The 17,686-nt window shown below is 46.4% G+C and overlaps 1 long non-coding RNA gene across 1 annotated transcript in view; it reads left to right on the forward strand.

Moving 5' to 3' along the window:
- Positions 1-14,530, forward strand: part of LOC146042846 (uncharacterized) — a 29,246-nt gene extending 14,716 nt beyond the window's left edge. The window contains exons 4-5 of the long non-coding RNA XR_014464037.1: positions 5,418-5,545; positions 13,727-14,530. This is a non-coding gene — a long non-coding RNA (uncharacterized LOC146042846). The remainder of the gene's footprint in view (positions 1-5,417; positions 5,546-13,726) is intronic.
- Positions 14,531-17,686: the final 3,156 nt, after the last annotated feature.

Below are 17,686 nucleotides of genomic sequence, written 5' to 3' on the forward strand. Positions count from 1 at the left end.
TAAATTATAATGTATAGGCCCTATATACCACTTTCACACCACACCGCTGCACCCTTTCACACTTGATTGGGGAGTGAAAACCGGAACCAGCGAATAACTTGTTCCGTAGGTGGCTATGTGCCTGGAGGATAAAAGGTGGAACCTGTGGATGAAATGTTCCCACTTGGCAAGGTGCTTGGAGGTTAAAGCCAGAACCGACGCATGAGATGTTCTGGCTGCGAGGAGGTGCTTTTGGGGGGTGAAAGCCGGAACCAGCGCAAGAAATGTTCTGGATGCGGCGTGGTGGTTGGGGAATGAAAGCCGAAACCGACGCATGACATGTTTCGGCCGCGACGAGGGCTTCGAAAGGGTGAAAGCTGGATCCGGCGCCTGAGCTGTTCTGGCAGCGGTGAGGTGCTTGGAGAGGGATGAAAGACTAAACCGAAGAATGAGATGTTCCGGACGCTGTTAGGTACTTATTTTCTACAAAATAGGTGAAAATTTTCATTTTTACCGACTTTGGTAGAAATGAAGTGATAATATATAGGCCCCATATACCACTTTCAACACCGCTGCACCCTTTGACACTTGATTGGGGAGTGAAAACCGGAACCAGCGAATAACTTGTTCCGTAGGTGGCTATGTGCCTGGAGGGTCAAAGCTGGAACCAGTGAATGAAATGTTCCCACCTTGGCAAGGTGCTTGGAGGTTAAAGCCAGAACCGACGCATGAGATGTTCTGGCCGCGACGAGTTGCTTTTGGGGGGTGAAAGCCGGAACCGGCGCAAGAAATGTTCTGGCCGCGGCGTGGTGGTTGGGGAATGAAAGCCGAAACCGACGCATGACATGTTTCGGCCGCGACGAGGGCTTCGAAAGGGTGAAAGCTGGATCCGGCACATGAGCTGTTCTGGCAGCGGTGAATTGCTTGGAGAGGGATGAAAGACTAAACCGGAGAATGAGATGTTCCGGACGCTGTGAGGTACTTATTTTCTACAAAATAGGTGAAAATTTTAATTTTTACCTACTTTGGTAGAAATGAAGTGATAATATATAGGCCTCATATACCATTTTCACACCACTGTACCCTTTCACACTTGATTGGGTTGTGAAAATCGGAAGCGGCGAATAGCTTGTTCCGTATCTAGCTATGTAAATGGAGGGTCAAAGCTGGAACCAGTGAATGAAATGTTCCCACCTTGGCAAGGTGCTTGGGGGGTTAAAGCGGGAACCGACGCATGAGATGTTCTGGCCCCTGTGAGGTACAGTACTTATTTTCTACAAAAGTAGGTGAAAATTTTAATTTTTCACCTATTTTGGTAGAAATTAAATGATGATGTATAGACCCTTTTTTCCACTTTCACACCTCTGTACCCTTTCACACTTGATTGGGGAGTGAAAACCGGAACCAGCGAATAACTTGTTCCGTAGGTGGCTATGTGCCTGGAGGATAAAAGCTGGAACCTGTGGATGAAATGTTCCCACTTGGCAAGGTGCTTGGAGGTTAAAGCCAGAACCAACGCATAAGATGTTCTGGCCGCGACGAGGTGCTTTTGGGGGGGTGAAAGCCGGAACCAGCGCAAGAAATGTTCTAGCCGCGGCGTGGTGGTTGGGGAATGAAAGCCGAAACCGACGCATGACATGTTTCGGCCGCGACGAGGGTTTCGAGAGGGTGAAAGCTGGATCCGGCGCATGAGCTGTTCTGGCAGCGGTGAGGTGCTTGGAGAGGGATGAAAGACTAAACCGGAGAATGAGATGTTCCGGACGCTGTGAGGTACTTATTTTCTACAAAATAGGTGAAAATTTTCATTTTTACCGACTTTGGTAGAAATTAAGTGATAATATATAGGCCCCATATACCACTTTCAACACCGCTGCACACTTTGACACTTGATTGGGGAGTGAAAACCGGAATTAGCGAATAACTTGTTCCGTAGGTGGCTATGTGCCTGGAGGGTCAAAGCTGGAACCAGTGAATGAAATGTTCCCACCTTGGCAAGGTGCTTGGAGGTTAAAGCCTGAACCAACGCATGAGATGTTCTGGCCGCGACGAGGTGCTTTTGGGGGGTGAAAGCCGGAACGCCGCAAGAAATGTTCTGGCCGCGGCGTGGTGGTTGGGGAATGAAAGCCGAAACCGACGCATGACATGTTTCGGCCGCGACGAGGGCTTCGAAAGGGTGAAAGCTGGATCCAGCGCATGATCTGTTCTGGCAGCGGTGAGGTGCTTGGAGAGGGATGAAAGACTAAACCGGAGAATGAGATGTTCCAGACGCTTTGAGGTACTTATTTTCTACAAAATAGGTGAAAATTTTAATTTTTACCTACTTTGGTAGAAATGAAGTGATAATATATAGGCCCCATATACCACTTTCAGCACCGCTGCACCCTTTGACACTTGATTGGGGAGTGAAAACCGGAACCAGCGAATAACTTGTTCCGTAGGTGGCTATGTGCCTGGAGGATAAAAGCTGGAACCTGTGGATGAAATGTTCCTGCCCTGGCAAGGTGCTTGGAGGTTAACCCCTTCCCGACATTGCCTTTTAAGGTCATTTTTTTTTTTTTTTCCTCCTTGTGTTCAAATAAGCGTAACTTTTTTAATTTTCCGGCTATATAGACACATGAGGGCTTTTTTTTTGCGGGACAAGTTGTACTTTCTAATGGTACCATTTACTATACCGTATAATATTCTGGGGAATCAGGAAATAATTCAATGTGGGGTAAAAAAAAAAAAAAACGCCATTCCACAATTTTGCGCTGGTTACGGTTTTTTTGGAGTTCATAGTTCGTTTAAAATGATGGGTTATCTTTATTCTATGGGTCGTTACGATTCTGGTGATACCAAACTTATATAGTTTTCGTTATGTTTTACCACTAAAAAAAAAAATCGCAACTTTTACGGTTTTTCGAATTTGCGTCGCGTCGCCATGTTCTGCGGCTTATAACTTTTTTATTTTTCCACCTACGGACCTGGGTGAGGGCTCATTTTTTGCGGGCTGAAGTGTACTTTTTAATTAATACCATTATGGGATATGGGCGACTTTCTGATCTCTTTTAGCTATTTTTTTTTGGGTAGGCGATGCGACCAAAAAGCGTAGTTTTGGCGTTGGGGATTATTTTCCGTTTACGCCTTTAACCGTGCGGGATAACTAATGTTATATTTTAATAGATCGGACTTTTAGGAACGCGGCGATACCAAATATGTTTATTTTTTTTATTATTTATTTATTTTTATTTGGGAAATGGGGAAAGGGGGGTGATTTGAACTTTTAATATTTTATTATTTTTTTTTTATTTTTAAACTTTATTTTTTTTTTTTTTTTACTTTTACTACAAGGCCCCCTAGTGTACTTGACCACTAGGGGGCGCGATCGCCTGTACTAGGTTCAGCCATAGAGCTCTATGGCTGAACGTAGTGATTTTTTGCACTTCCTATTACATCCTGCCTGAGGCAGGATGTAATAGGTATGAATACACGGACAGCACAGGGGTCTACATTAGACCCCTGGCTACCATGGCAACCGATCGGCACCCTCCGATCGCGCTGCGGGGGGCCCCGATCGGCGCCGGAGGGGGGCGCCCCCCCTCCGATCAGCTATTTAAGCACTGCGGGCGCTTTGCCCGCGGTGCTTAAAGGGTTAAACGGCCGCGATCGGCGAACTCGCCGCTCGTGGCCGTGAGAGCAGGGACATGGCTGTAATATACAGCCATTACCTGCTCTCTATCAAGCCAGCTCACTCCGTGAGCTGGCTTGATTCACCCCCAACCGACATATGACGTAAATGTACGTCATATGTCGGGAAGGGGTTAAAGCCAGAACCGACGCATGAGATGTTCTGGCCGCGACGAGTTGCTTTTGGGGGGTGAAAGCCGGAACCGGCGCAAGAAATGTTCTGGCCGCGGCGTGGTGGTTGGGGAATGAAAGCCGAAACCGACACATGACATGTTTCGGCCGCGACGAGGGCTTCGAAAGGGTGAAAGCTGGATCCGGCGCATGAGCTGTTCTAGCAGCGGTGAGTTGCTTGGAGAAGGATGAAAGACTAAACCGGAGAATGAGATGTTCCGGACGCTGTGAGGTACTTATTTTCTACAAAATAGGTGAAAATTTTAATTTTTACCTACTTTGGTAGAAATGAAGTGATAATATATAGGCTTCATATACCATTTCCACACCGCTGTACCCTTTCACACTTGATTGGGTTGTGAAAATCGGAATCGGCAAATAACTTGTTCCTTATCTAGCTATGTGATTGAAGGGTCAAAGCTGGAACCAGTGAATGAAATGTTCCCACCTTGGCAAGGTGCTTGGGGGGGTTAAAGCCGGTTCCGACACATGAGATGTTCTTGCCCCTGTGAGGTACTTAGTTTCTACAAAAGTAGGTGAAAATTGTAATTTTTCACCTATTTTGGTAGAAATTAAATGATAATGTATAGGCCCTACTGTATATTCCACTTTCACACCTCTGTACCCTTTCACACTTGATTGGGGAGTGAAAACCGGAACCAGCGAATAACTTGTTCCGTAGGTGGCTATGTGCCTGGAGGATAAAAGGTGGAACCTGTGGATGAAATGTTCCCACTTGGGAAGTTGCTTGGAGGGTAAAGCCAGAACCGACGCATGAGATGTTCTGGCCGCGACTAGGTGCTTTTGGGGGGTGAAAGCCGGAACCGGCGAAAGAAATGTTCTGGCCGCGGCGTGGTGGTTGGGGAATGAAATCCGAAACCGATGCATGAGATGTTTCGGCCGCGACGAGGGCTTCGAAGGGGTGAAAGATGGATCTGGCGCATGAGCTGTTCTGGCAGCGGTGAGTTGCTTGGAGAGGGGTGAAAGCCTAAACCGGAGAATGAGGTGTTCCGGCCGCTGTGAGGTACTTTTTTTCTTCAAAATATGTGAAAATTTTCGTTTTTCACCTACTTTGTTAGAAATGAAGTGATAATATATAGGCCCCATATACCACTTTAACACCGATGTACCCTTTCATACTTGATTGGGGTGTGAAAACCGGAACCGGCGAATTACTTGTTCCGTACATGGCTATGTGTCCGGAGGGTAAAAGCTGGAACCTGTGAATGCAATGTTCCCATCTTGGTCAGGGGCTTGGGGGGTTAAAGACGGAATCGAGACATGAGATGTTCAGGCTGCGGCAATGTGCTTTCAGGGTGCAAGTCAGAACCGACAAAATACAAATTCCGTTTGCGGCGAGGTGCTTGGGAGGGGATAAAATCAGAGACCTGTGCAGTTTGTAAAACTGTGTCCCGGGTCCACAGTTCAGCGTAAAATATGTGCTGTAGCGTGTATTTGCAATCACTGCGGCAGGGCCTGAAAAGGATGACTTGTGTTGTCTGTACAGTTCGGCATTTATGTGTGTTACGATGTAAGACACAGTATTAATAAATATGCATGTATGTCATGAACATATTATCGCGCCTTCTTCTATTTTTCAGGTAGGCCTTCTCCACAAATGAAATGTGAGGTCATCTACTTACCCAGCTACGTTTCTGGACTACTGTGACGTCATTTTTAGTACAGCATATTCTAAAGGTCGAATGGCAGGAGCAGCTACCCACAACAGGTAAGGAGGCGCGATAATATCTTCCTGGCATACATGCATATTTATCAAATATGTATGTTTGTTATAGACCCTTTCCGTACATTATGTTTAAAGTTTGATGAATTTAGGTCCTTATATTATTTTATGCAAACAGCTAGCCAAAACAGGACTAATATCTGTGCAGGAGATATCAGTGATATCGTCTGCATTGCCTTTTTATTGAATGTCAATAATACTTATTTTCTACAAAAGTAGATGAAAGTAATCATTTTCACCTACTTTGGTACAAATTAAGTGACAATATTTAGGCCCTATATACCACTATTACACCGCTGTACCCTTTCACAATTGATTGGGGTGTGAAAACCAGAATCGGAGAATAACTTGTTCCGTACACGGCTATGTACCTGGATGGTAAAAGCTGGAACCTGTGAATGAAATACTTCCGCCTTGGCATGGTGATTGGAGAGGTTAAAGCCAGAACCGACGCATGAGATGTTCTGGCCGCGTCGAGGTGCTTTCGGGGGTGAAAGCTGGAACCGGCCCAAAACAAGTTCAGATCGTGGCGTGGTGGTTGGGGGTGAAAGCCGGAACCGGCGCATGAGATGTTCTGGCAGCGGCGAGGGGATTGGAGGGGGTGAAAGCCTAAACTAGCGCATGAGATTTTCTGGCTGCTGTGAGGTACTTATTTTCTACAAAATAGGTGAAAATTTAAATTTTCAACTACTTTGGTAGAAATGAATTGATAATATATAGCCCCATATACCACTTTCATACCACTGTACCCTTTCACTCTTGATTGGGGTGTGAAAACCAGAACCGGTGAATAACTTGTTCCATATGTGGTTATGTGATTGGAGGGTCAAAACTGGAATCAGTAAATGAAATGTTCCCACCTTGGCAAGGTGCTTGGGGGGGTTAAAGCCGGTTCCGACACATGAGATGTTCTTGCCCCTGTGAGGTACTTAGTTTCTACAAAAGTAGGTGAAAATTGTAATTTTTCACCTATTTTGGTAGAAATTAAATTATAATGTATAGGCCCTATATTCCACTTTCATACCACTGTACCCTTTCACAATTGATTGGGGTGTGAAAACCAGAATCGGAGAATAACTTGTTCCGTACACGGCTATGTACCTGGATGGTAAAAGCTGGAACCTGTGAATGAAATACTTCCGACCTTGGCATGGTGCTTGGAGAGGTTAAAGCCAGAACCGACGCATGAGATGTTCTGGCCGCGTCGAGGTGCTTTCAGGGGTGAAAGCTGGAACCGGCCCAAAACAAGTTCAGATCATGGCGTGGTGGTTGGGGGTGAAAGCTGGAACCGGCGCATGAGATGTTCTGGCAGCGGTGAGGGGATTGGAGGGGGGTGAAAGCCTAAACCAGCGCATTAGATTTTCCGGCTGCTGTGAGGTACTTATTTTCTACAAAATAGGTGAAAATTTTAATTTTTACCTACTTTGGTAGAAATGAAGTGATAATATATAGGCCCCATATACCACTTTCAACACCGCTGCACCCTTTGACACTTGATTGGGGAGTGAAAACTGGAACCAGCAAATAACTTGTTCCGTAGGTGGCTATGTGCCTGGAGGATAAAAGCTGGAACCTGTGGATGAAATGTTCCTGCCCTGGCAAGGTGCTTGGAGGTTAAAGCCAGAACCAACGCATGAGATGTTCTGGCCGCGATGAGGTGCTTTTGGGGGGTGAAAGCCGGAACCGGCGCAAGAAATGTTCTGGCCGCGGCGTGGTGGTTGGGGAATGAAAGCCGAAACCGACGCATGACATGTTTCGGACGCGACGAGGGCTTTGAAAGGGTGAAAGCTGGATCCGGCGCATGAGCTGTTCTGGCAGCGGTGAGGTGCTTGGAGAGGGATGAAAGACTAAACCGGAGAATGAGATGTTCCGGACGCTGTGAGGTACTTATTTTCTACAAAATAGGTGAAAATTTAAATTTTTACCTACTTTGGTAGAAATGAAGTGATAATATATAGGCCTCATATACCATTTTCACACCACTGTACCCTTTCACACTTGATTGGGTTGTGAAAATCGGAAGCGGCGAATAACTTGTTCCGTATCTAGCTATGTGATTGGAGGGTCAAAGCTGGAACCAGTGAATTAAATGTTCCCACCTTGGCAAGGTGCTTGGGGGGTTAAAGCCGGAACCGACGCATGAGATGTTCTGGCCGCGTCGAGGTGCTTTCAGGGGTGAAAGCTGGAACCGGCCCAAAACAAGTTCAGATCATGGCGTGGTGGTTGGGGGTGAAAGCTGGAACCGGCGCATGAGATGTTCTGGCAGCGGTGAGGGGATTGGAGGGGGGTGAAAGCCTAAACCAGCGCATTAGATTTTCCGGCTGCTGTGAGGTACTTATTTTCTACAAAATAGGTGAAAATTTTAATTTTTACCTACTTTGGTAGAAATTAAGTGATAATATATAGGCCCCATATACCACTTTCAACACCGCTGCACCCTTTGACACTTGATTGGGGAGTGAAAACCGGAACCAGCAAATAACTTGTTCCGTAGGTGGCTATGTGCCTGCAGGATAAAAGCTGGAACCTGTGGATGAAATGTTCCTGCCCTGGCAAGGTGCTTGGGGGTTAAAGCCAGAACCAACGCATGAGATGTTCTGGCCGCGATGAGGTACTTTTGGGGGGTGAAAGCCGGAACCGGCGCAAGAAATGTTCTGGCCGCGGCGTGGTGGTTGGGGAATGAAAGCCGAAACCGACGCATGACATGTTTCGGACGCGACGAGGGCTTTGAAAGGGTGAAAGCTGGATCCGGCGCATGAGCTGTTCTGGCAGCGGTGAGGTGCTTGGAGAGGGATGAAAGACTAAACCGGAGAATGAGATGTTCCGGACGCTGTGAGGTACTTATTTTCTACAAAATAGGTGAAAATTTAAATTTTTACCTACTTTGGTAGAAATGAAGTGATAATATATAGGCCTCATATACCATTTTCACACCACTGTACCCTTTCACACTTGATTGGGTTGTGAAAATCGGAAGCGGCGAATAACTTGTTCCGTATCTAGCTATGTGATTGGAGGGTCAAAGCTGGAACCAGTGAATTAAATGTTCCCACCTTGGCAAGGTGCTTGGGGGGTTAAAGCCGGAACCGACGCATGATATGTTCTGGCCCCTGTGAGGTACTTATTTTCTACAAAAGTAGGTGAATATTGTAATTTTTCACCTATTTTGGTAGAAATTAAATGATAATGTATAGGCCCTTTATACCACTTTAACACCGCTGCACCCTTTCACACTTGATTGGGGAGTGAAAACCGGAACCAGCGAATAACTTGTTCCGTAGGTGGCTATGTGCCTGAAGGATAAAAGCTGGAACCTGTGGATGAAATGTTCCCACTTGGCAAGGTGTTTGGAGGTTAAAGCCAGAACCGACGCATGAGATGTTCTGGCCGCGACGAGGTGCTTTTGGGGGGTGAAAGCCGGAACCGGCGCAAGAAATGTTCTGGCCGCGGCGTGGTGGTTGGGGAATGAAAGCCGAAACCGACGCATGACATGTTTCGGCCGCGACGAGGGCTTCGAAAGGGTGAAAGCTGGATCCGGCGCATGAGCTATTCTGGCAGCGGTGAGGTGCTTGGAGAGGGATGAAAGACTAAACCGGAGAATGAGATGTTCCGGACGCTTTGAGGTACTTATTTTCTACAAAATAGGTGAAAATTTAAATTTTTACCTACTTTGGTAGAAATGAAGTGATAATATATAGGCCTCATATACCATTTTCACACCGCTGTACCCTTTCACACTTGATTGGGTTGTGAAAATCGGAATCGGCAAATAACTTGTTCCGTATCTAGCTATGTGATTGAAGGGTCAAAGCTGGAACCAGTGAAAGAAATGTTCCCACCTTGGCAAGGTGCTTGGGGGGGGGGGGGGGGGGTTAAAGCCGGAACCGACGCATGAGATGTTCTGGCCCCTGTGAGGTACTTATTTTCTACAAAAGTAGGTGAAAATTTTAATTTTTTCACCTATTTTGGTAGAAATTAAATGATAATGTATAGGCCCTATATACCACTTTCACACCGCTGTACCCTTTCACACTTGATTGGGGAGTGAAAACCGGAACCAGCGAATAACTTGTTCCGTAGGTGGCTATGTGCCTGGTGGATAAAAGCTGGAACCTGTGGATGAAATGTTCCTGCTCTGGCAAGGTGCTTGGAGGTTAAAGCCAGAACCGACGCATCAGATGTGCTGGCCGCGACGAGGTGCTTTTGGGGGGTGAAAGCCGGAACCGGCGCAAGAAATGTTCTGGCCGCGGCGTGGTGGTTGGGGAATGAAAGCCGAAACCGACACATGACATGTTTCGGCCGCGACGAGGGCTTCGAAAGGGTGAAAGCTGGATCCGGCGCAAGAGCTGTTCTGGCAGCAGTGAGGTGCTTGGAGAGGGATGAAAGACTAAACCGGAGAATGAGATGTTCCGGACGCTGTGAGGTACTTATTTTCTACAAAATAGGTGAAAATTTAAATTTTTACCTACTTTGGTAGAAATGAAGTGATAATATATAGGCCTCATATACCATTTTCAACACCACTGTACCCTTTCACACTTGATTGGGTTGTGAAAATCGGAATCGGCGAATAACTTGTTCCGTATCTAGCTATGTGATTGAAGGGTCAAAGCTGGAACCAGTGAATGAAATGTTCCCACCTTGGCAAGGTGCTTGGGGGGGAGGTTAAAGCCGGAACCGACGCATGAGATGTTCTGGCCCCTGTGAGGTACTTATTTTCTACAAAAGTAGGTGAAAATTGTAATTTTTTTACCTATTTTGGTAGAAATTAAATGATAATGTATAGGCCCTATATACCACTTTCACACCGCTGTACCCTTTCACACTTGATTGGGGAGTGAAACCCGGAACTAGCGAATAATTTGTTCCGTAGGTGGCTATGTGCCTGGTGGATAAAAGCTGGAACCTGTGGATGAAATGTTCCTGCTCTGGCAAGGTGCTTGGAGGTTAAAGCCAGAACCGACGCATGAGATGTTCTGGCCGCGACAAGGTGCTTTTGGGGGGTGAAAGCCGGAACCGGCGCAAGATATGTTCTGGCCGCGGCGTGGTGGTTGGGGAATGAAAGCCGAAACTGACGCATGACATGTTTCGGCCGCGACGAGGGCTTCGAAAGGGTGAAAGCTGGATCCGGCGCATGAGCTGTTCTGGCAGCGGTGAGGTGCTTGGAGAGGGATGAAAGACTAAACCGGAGAATGAGATGTTCCGGACGCTGTGAGGTACTTATTTTCTACAAAATAGGTGAAAATTTAAATTTTTACCTACTTTGGTAGAAATGAAGCGATAATATATAGGCCTCATATACCATTTTCACACCGCTGTACCCTTTCACACTTAATTGGGTTGTGAAAATCGGAATCGGCAAATAACTTGTTCCGTATCTAGCTACTGTATGTGATTGAAGGGTCAAAGCTGGAACCAGTGAATGAAATGTTCCCACCTTGGCAAGGTGCTTGGGGGGGGTTAAAGTCGGAACCGACGCATGAGATGTTCTGGCCCCTGTGAGGTACTTATTTTCTACAAAAGTAGGTGAAAATTGTAATTTTTCACCTATTTTGGTAGAAATTAAATGATAATGTATAGGCCCTACATACCACTTTCACACCGCTGTACCCTTTCACACTTGATTAGGGAGTGAAAACCAGAACCAGCGAATAACTTGTTCCGTAGGTGGCTATGTGCCTGGCGGATAAAAGCTGGAACCTGTGGATGAAATGTTCCTGCTCTGGCAAGGTGCTTGGAGGTTAAAGCCAAAACCGACGCATGAGATGTTCTGGCCGCGACGAGGTGCTTTTGGGGGGTGAAAGCCGGAACCGGCGCAAGAAATGTTCTGGCCGCGGCGTGGTGGTTGGGGAATGAAAGCCGAAACCGACGCATGACATGTTTCGGCCGCAACGAGGGCTTCGAAAGGGTGAAAGCTGGATCCGGCGCATGAGCTATTCTGGCAGCGGTGAGGTGCTTGGAGAGGGATGAAAGACTAAACCGGAGAATGAGATGTTCCGGACGCTGTGAGGTACTTATTTTCTACAAAATAGGTGAAAATTTAAATTTTTACCTACTTTGGTAGAAATGAAGTGATAATATATAGGCCTCACACCATTTTCACACCGCTGTACCCTTTCACACTTGATTGGGTTGTGAAAATCGGAACCGGCGAATAATTTGAGAATAACTTGTAACCTGCAATGTGATTGGAGGGTCAAAGCTGGAACCAGTGAATGAAATGTTCCCACCTTGGCAAGGTGCTTGGGGGGGGGGGGGGTTAAAGCCGGAACCGACGCATGAGATGTTCTGGCCCCTGTGAGGTACTTATTTTCTACAAAAGTAGGTGAAAATTGTAATTTTTCACCTATTTTGGTAGAAATTAAATGATAATGTATAGGCCCTACATACCACTTTCACACCGCTGTAACCTTTCACACTTGATTGGGGAGTGAAAACCGGAACCAGCGAATAACTTGTTCCGTAGGTGGCTATGTGCCTGGCGGATAAAAGCTGGAACCTGTGGATGAAATGTTCCTGCTCTGGCAAGGTGCTTGGAGGTTAAAGCCAAAACCGACGCATGAGATGTTCTGGCCGCGACGAGTTGCTTTTGGGGGGTGAAAGCCGGAACCGGCGCAAGAAATGTTCTGGCTGCGGCGTGGTGGTTGGGGAATGAAAGCCGAACTGACGCATGAAATGTTTCGGCCGCGACGAGGGCTTCGAAAGGGTGAAAGCTGTATCCGGCGCATGAGCTGTTCTGGCAGCGGTGAGTTGCTTGGAGAGGGATGAAAGACTAAACCGGAGAATGAGATGTTCCGGACGCTGTGAGGTACTTATTTTCTACAAAATAGGTGAAAATTTAAATTTGTACCTACTTTGGTAGAAATGAAGTGATAATATATAGGCCTCATATACCATTTTCACACCGCTGTACCCTTTCACACTTGATTGGGTTGTGAAAATCGGAATCGGCAAAAAACTTGTTCCGTATCTAGCTATGTGATTGAAGGGTCAAAGCTGGAACCAGTGAATGAAATGTTCCCACCTTGGCAAGGTGCTTGGGGGGGGTTAAAGCCGGTTCCGACACATGAGATGTTCTTGCCCCTGTGAGGTACTTAGTTTCTACAAAAGTAGGTGAAAATTGTAATTTTTCACCTATTTTGGTAGAAATTAAATTATAATGTATAGGCCCTATATTCCACTTTCACACCTCTGTACCCTTTCACACTTGATTGGGGAGTGAAAACCGGAACCAGCGAATAACTTGTTCCGTAGGTGGCTATGTACCTGAAGGATAAAAGGTGGAACCTGTGAATGAAATGTTCCCACTTGGGAAGTTGCTTGGAGGTTAAAGCCAGAACCGATGCATGAGATGTTCTGGGCGCGACGAGGTGCTTTTGGGGGGTGAAAGCCGGAACCGGCGAAAGAAATGTTCAGGCCGCGGCGTGGTGGTTAGGGAATGAAATCCGAAACCGATGCATGAGATGTTTTGGCCGCGACGAGGGCTTCGAAGGGGTGAAAGATGGATCTGGCGCATGAGCTGTTCTGGCAGCGGTGAGTTGCTTGGAGAGGAGTGAAAGCCTAAACCGGAGAATGAGGTGTTCCGGCCGCTGTGAGGTACTTTTTTTCTTCAAAATATGTGAAAATTTTAGTTTTTCACCTACTTTGTTAGAAATGAAGTGATAATATATAGGCCCCATATACCACTTTAACACCGATGTACCCTTTCATACTTGATTGGGGTGTGAAAACCGGAACCGGCGAATTACTTGTTCCGTACATGGCTATGTGTCCGGAGGGTAAAAGCTGGAACCTGTGAATGCAATGTTCCCATCTTGGTCAGGGGCTTGGGGGGTTAAAGACGGAATCGAGACATGGCTGCGGCAATGTGCTTTCAGGGTGCAAGTCAGAACCGACGCAATATATATTCCGGTTGCGGCGAGGTGCTTGGGAGGGGATAAAATCAGAGACCAGTGCAGTTTGTAAAACTGTGTCCCGGGTCCACAGTTCAGCGTAAAATATGTGCTGTAGCGTGTATTTGCAATCACTGCGGCAGGGCCTGAAAAGGATGACTTGTGTTGTCTGTACAGTTCGGCATTTATGTGTGTTACGATGTAAGACACAGTAATAATAAATATGCATGTATGTCATGAACATATTATCGCGCCTCCTTCTTCTATTTTTCAGGTAGGCCTTCTCCACAAATGAAATGTGATGTCATCTACTTACCCAGCTACGTGTCTGGACTACTGTGACGTCATTTTTAGTACAGCATATTCTAAAGGTCGAATGGCAGGAGCAGCTACCCACAACAGGTAAGGAGGCGCGATAATATCTTCCTGGCATACATGCATATTTATCAAATATGTATGTTTGTTATAGACCCTTTCCATACATTATGTTTAAAGTTTGATGAATTTAGGTCCTTATATTATTTTATGCAAACAGCTAGCCAAAACAGGACTAATATCTGTGCAGGAGATATCAGTGATATCGTCTGCATTGCCTTTTTATTGAATGTCAATAATACATATTTTCTACAAAAGTAGATGAAAGTAATCATTTTCAACTACTTTGGTACAAATTAAGTGACAATATTTAGGCCCTATATACCACCTTCACACCGCTGTACCCTTTCACAATTGATTAGGGTGTGAAAACCAGAATCGGAGAATAACTTGTTCCGTACACGGCTATGTACCTGGATGGTAAAAGCTGGAACCTGTGAATGAAATACTTCCGACCTTGGCATGGTGCTTGGAGAGGTTAAAGCCAGAACCGACGCATGAGATGTTCTGGCCGCGTCGAGGTGCTTTCAGGGGTGAAAGCTGAAACCGGCCCAAAACAAGTTCAGATCATGGCGTGGTGGTTGGGGGTGAAAGCTGGAACCGGCGCATGAGATGTTCTGGCAGCGGTGAGGGGATTGGAGGGGGGTGAAAGCCTAAACCAGCGCATTAGATTTTCCGGCTGCTGTGAGGTACTTATTTTCTACAAAATAGGTGAAAATTTTAATTTTTACCTACTTTGGTAGAAATTAAGTGATAATATATAGGCCCCATATACCACTTTCAACACCGCTGCACACTTTGACACTTGATTGGGGAGTGAAAACCGGAACCAGCACATAACTTGTTCCGTAGGTGGCTATGTGCCTGGAGGATAAAAGCTGGAACCTGTGGATGAAATGTTCCTGCCCTGGCAAGGTGCTTGGAGGTTAAAGCCAGAACCAACGCATGAGATGTTCTGGCCGCGATGAGGTGCTTTTGGGGGTGAAAGCCGGAACCGGCGCAAGAAATGTTCTGGCCGCGGCGTGGTGGTTGGGGAATGAAAGCCGAAACCGACGCATGACATGTTTCGGACGCGACGAGGGCTTTGAAAGGGTGAAAGCTGGATCCGGCGCATGAGCTGTTCTGGCAGCGGTGAGGTGCTTGGAGAGGGATGAAAGACTAAACCGGAGAATGAGATGTTCCGGACGCTGTGAGGTACTTATTTTCTACAAAATAGGTGAAAATTTAAATTTTTACCTACTTTGGTAGAAATGAAGTGATAATATATAGGCCTCATATACCATTTTCACACCACTGTACCCTTTCACACTTGATTGGGTTGTGAAAATCGGAAGCGGCGAATAACTTGTTCCGTATCTAGCTATGTGATTGGAGGGTCAAAGCTGGAACCAGTGAATTAAATGTTCCCACCTTGGCAAGGTGCTTGGGGGGTTAAAGCCGGAACCGACGCATGATACGTTCTGGCCCCTGTGAGGTACTTATTTTCTACAAAAGTAGGTGAATATTGTAATTTTTCACCTATTTTGGTAGAAATTAAATGATAATGTATAGGCCCTTTATACCACTTTAACACCGCTGCACCCTTTCACACTTGATTGGGGAGTGAAAACCGGAACCAGCGAATAACTTGTTCCGTAGGTGGCTATGTGCCTGAAGGATAAAAGCTGGAACCTGTGGATGAAATGTTCCCACTTGGCAAGGTGTTTGGAGGTTAAAGCCAGAACCGACGCATGAGATGTTCTGGCCGCGACGAGGTGCTTTTGGGGGGTGAAAGCCGGAACCGGCGCAAGAAATGTCCTGGCCGCGGCGTGGTGGTTGGGGAATGAAAGCCGAAACCGACGCATGACATGTTTCGGCCGCGACGAGGGCTTCGAAAGGGTGAAAGCTGGATCCGGCGCATGAGCTATTCTGGCAGCGGTGAGGTGCTTGGAGAGGGATGAAAGACTAAACCGGAGAATGAGATGTTCCGGACGCTTTGAGGTACTTATTTTCTACAAAATAGGTGAAAATTTAAATTTTTACCTACTTTGGTAGAAATGAAGTGATAATATATAGGCCTCATATACCATTTTCACACCGCTGTACCCTTTCACACTTGATTGGGTTGTGAAAATCGGAATCGGCAAATAACTTGTTCCGTATCTAGCTATGTGATTGAAGGGTCAAAGCTGGAACCAGTGAATGAAATGTTCCCACCTTGGCAAGGTGCTTGGGGGGGGGGGAGGGGGTTAAAGCCGGAACCGACGCATGAGATGTTCTGGCCCCTGTGAGGTACTTATTTTCTACAAAAGTAGGTGAAAATTTTAATTTTTCACCTATTTTGGTAGAAATTAAATGATAATGTATAGGCCCTATATACCACTTTCACACCGCTGTACCCTTTCACACTTGATTGGGGAGTGAAAACCGGAACCAGCGAATAACTTGTTCCGTAGGTGGCTATGTGCCTGGTGGATAAAAGCTGGAACCTGTGGATGAAATGTTCCTGCTCTGGCAAGGTGCTTGGAGGTTAAAGCCAGAACCGACGCATCAGATGTGCTGGCCGCGACGAGGTGCTTTTGGGGGGTGAAAGCCGGAACTGGCGCAAGAAATGTTCTGGCCGCGGCGTGGTGGTTGGGGAATGAAAGCCGAAACCGACACATGACATGTTTCGGCCGCGACGAGGGCTTCGAAAGGGTGAAAGATGGATCCGGCGCAAGAGCTGTTCTGGCAGCAGTGAGGTGCTTGGAGAGGGATGAAAGACTAAACCGGAGAATGAGATGTTCCGGACGCTGTGAGGTACTTATTTTCTACAAAATAGGTGAAAATTTAAATTTTTACCTACTTTGGTAGAAATGAAGTGATAATATATAGGCCTCATATACCATTTTCAACACCACTGTACCCTTTCACACTTGATTGGGTTGTGAAAATCGGAATCGGCGAATAACTTGTTCCGTATCTAGCTATGTGATTGAAGGGTCAAAGCTGGAACCAGTGAATGAAATGTTTCCACCTTGGCAAGGTGCTTGGGGGGGAGGTTAAAGCCGGAACCGACGCATGAGATGTTCTGGCCCCTGTGAGGTACTTATTTTCTACAAAAGTAGGTGAAAATTGTAATTTTTTTACCTATTTTGGTAGAAATTAAATGATAATGTATAGGCCCTATATACCACTTTCACACCGCTGTACCCTTTCACACTTGATTGGGGAGTGAAACCCGGAACTAGCAAATAATTTGTTCCGTAGGTGGCTATGTGCCTGGTGGATAAAAGCTGGAACCTGTGGATGAAATGTTCCTGCTCTGGCAAGGTGCTTGGAGGTTAAAGCCAGAAACGACGCATGAGATGTTCTGGCCGCGACAAGGTGCTTTTGGGGGGTGAAAGCCGGAACCGGCGCAAGATATGTTCTGGCCGCGGCGTGGTGGTTGGGGAATGAAAGCCGAAACTGACGCATGACATGTTTCGGCCGCGACGAGGGCTTCGAAAGGGTGAAAGCTGGATCCGGCGCATGAGCTGTTCTGGCAGCGGTGAGGTGCTTGGAGAGGGATGAAAGACTAAACCGGAGAATGAGATGTTCCGGACGCTGTGAGGTACTTATTTTCTACAAAATAGGTGAAAATTTAAATTTTTACCTACTTTGGTAGAAATGAAGCGATAATATATAGGCCTCATATACCATTTTCACACCGCTGTACCCTTTCACACTTAATTGGGTTGTGAAAATCGGAATCGGCAAATAACTTGTTCCGTATCTAGCTACTGTATGTGATTGAAGGGTCAAAGCTGGAACCAGTGAATGAAATGTTCCCACCTTGGCAAGGTGCTTGGGGGGGGTTAAAGCCGGAACCGACGCATGAGATGTTCTGGCCCCTGTGAGG

The sequence above is a fragment of the Crinia signifera genome, chromosome 19 (assembly GCF_055691185.1).
Source record: "Crinia signifera chromosome 19, ASM5569118v1, whole genome shotgun sequence".
In the NCBI taxonomy this organism is placed as follows: Eukaryota; Metazoa; Chordata; class Amphibia; order Anura; family Myobatrachidae; genus Crinia; species Crinia signifera.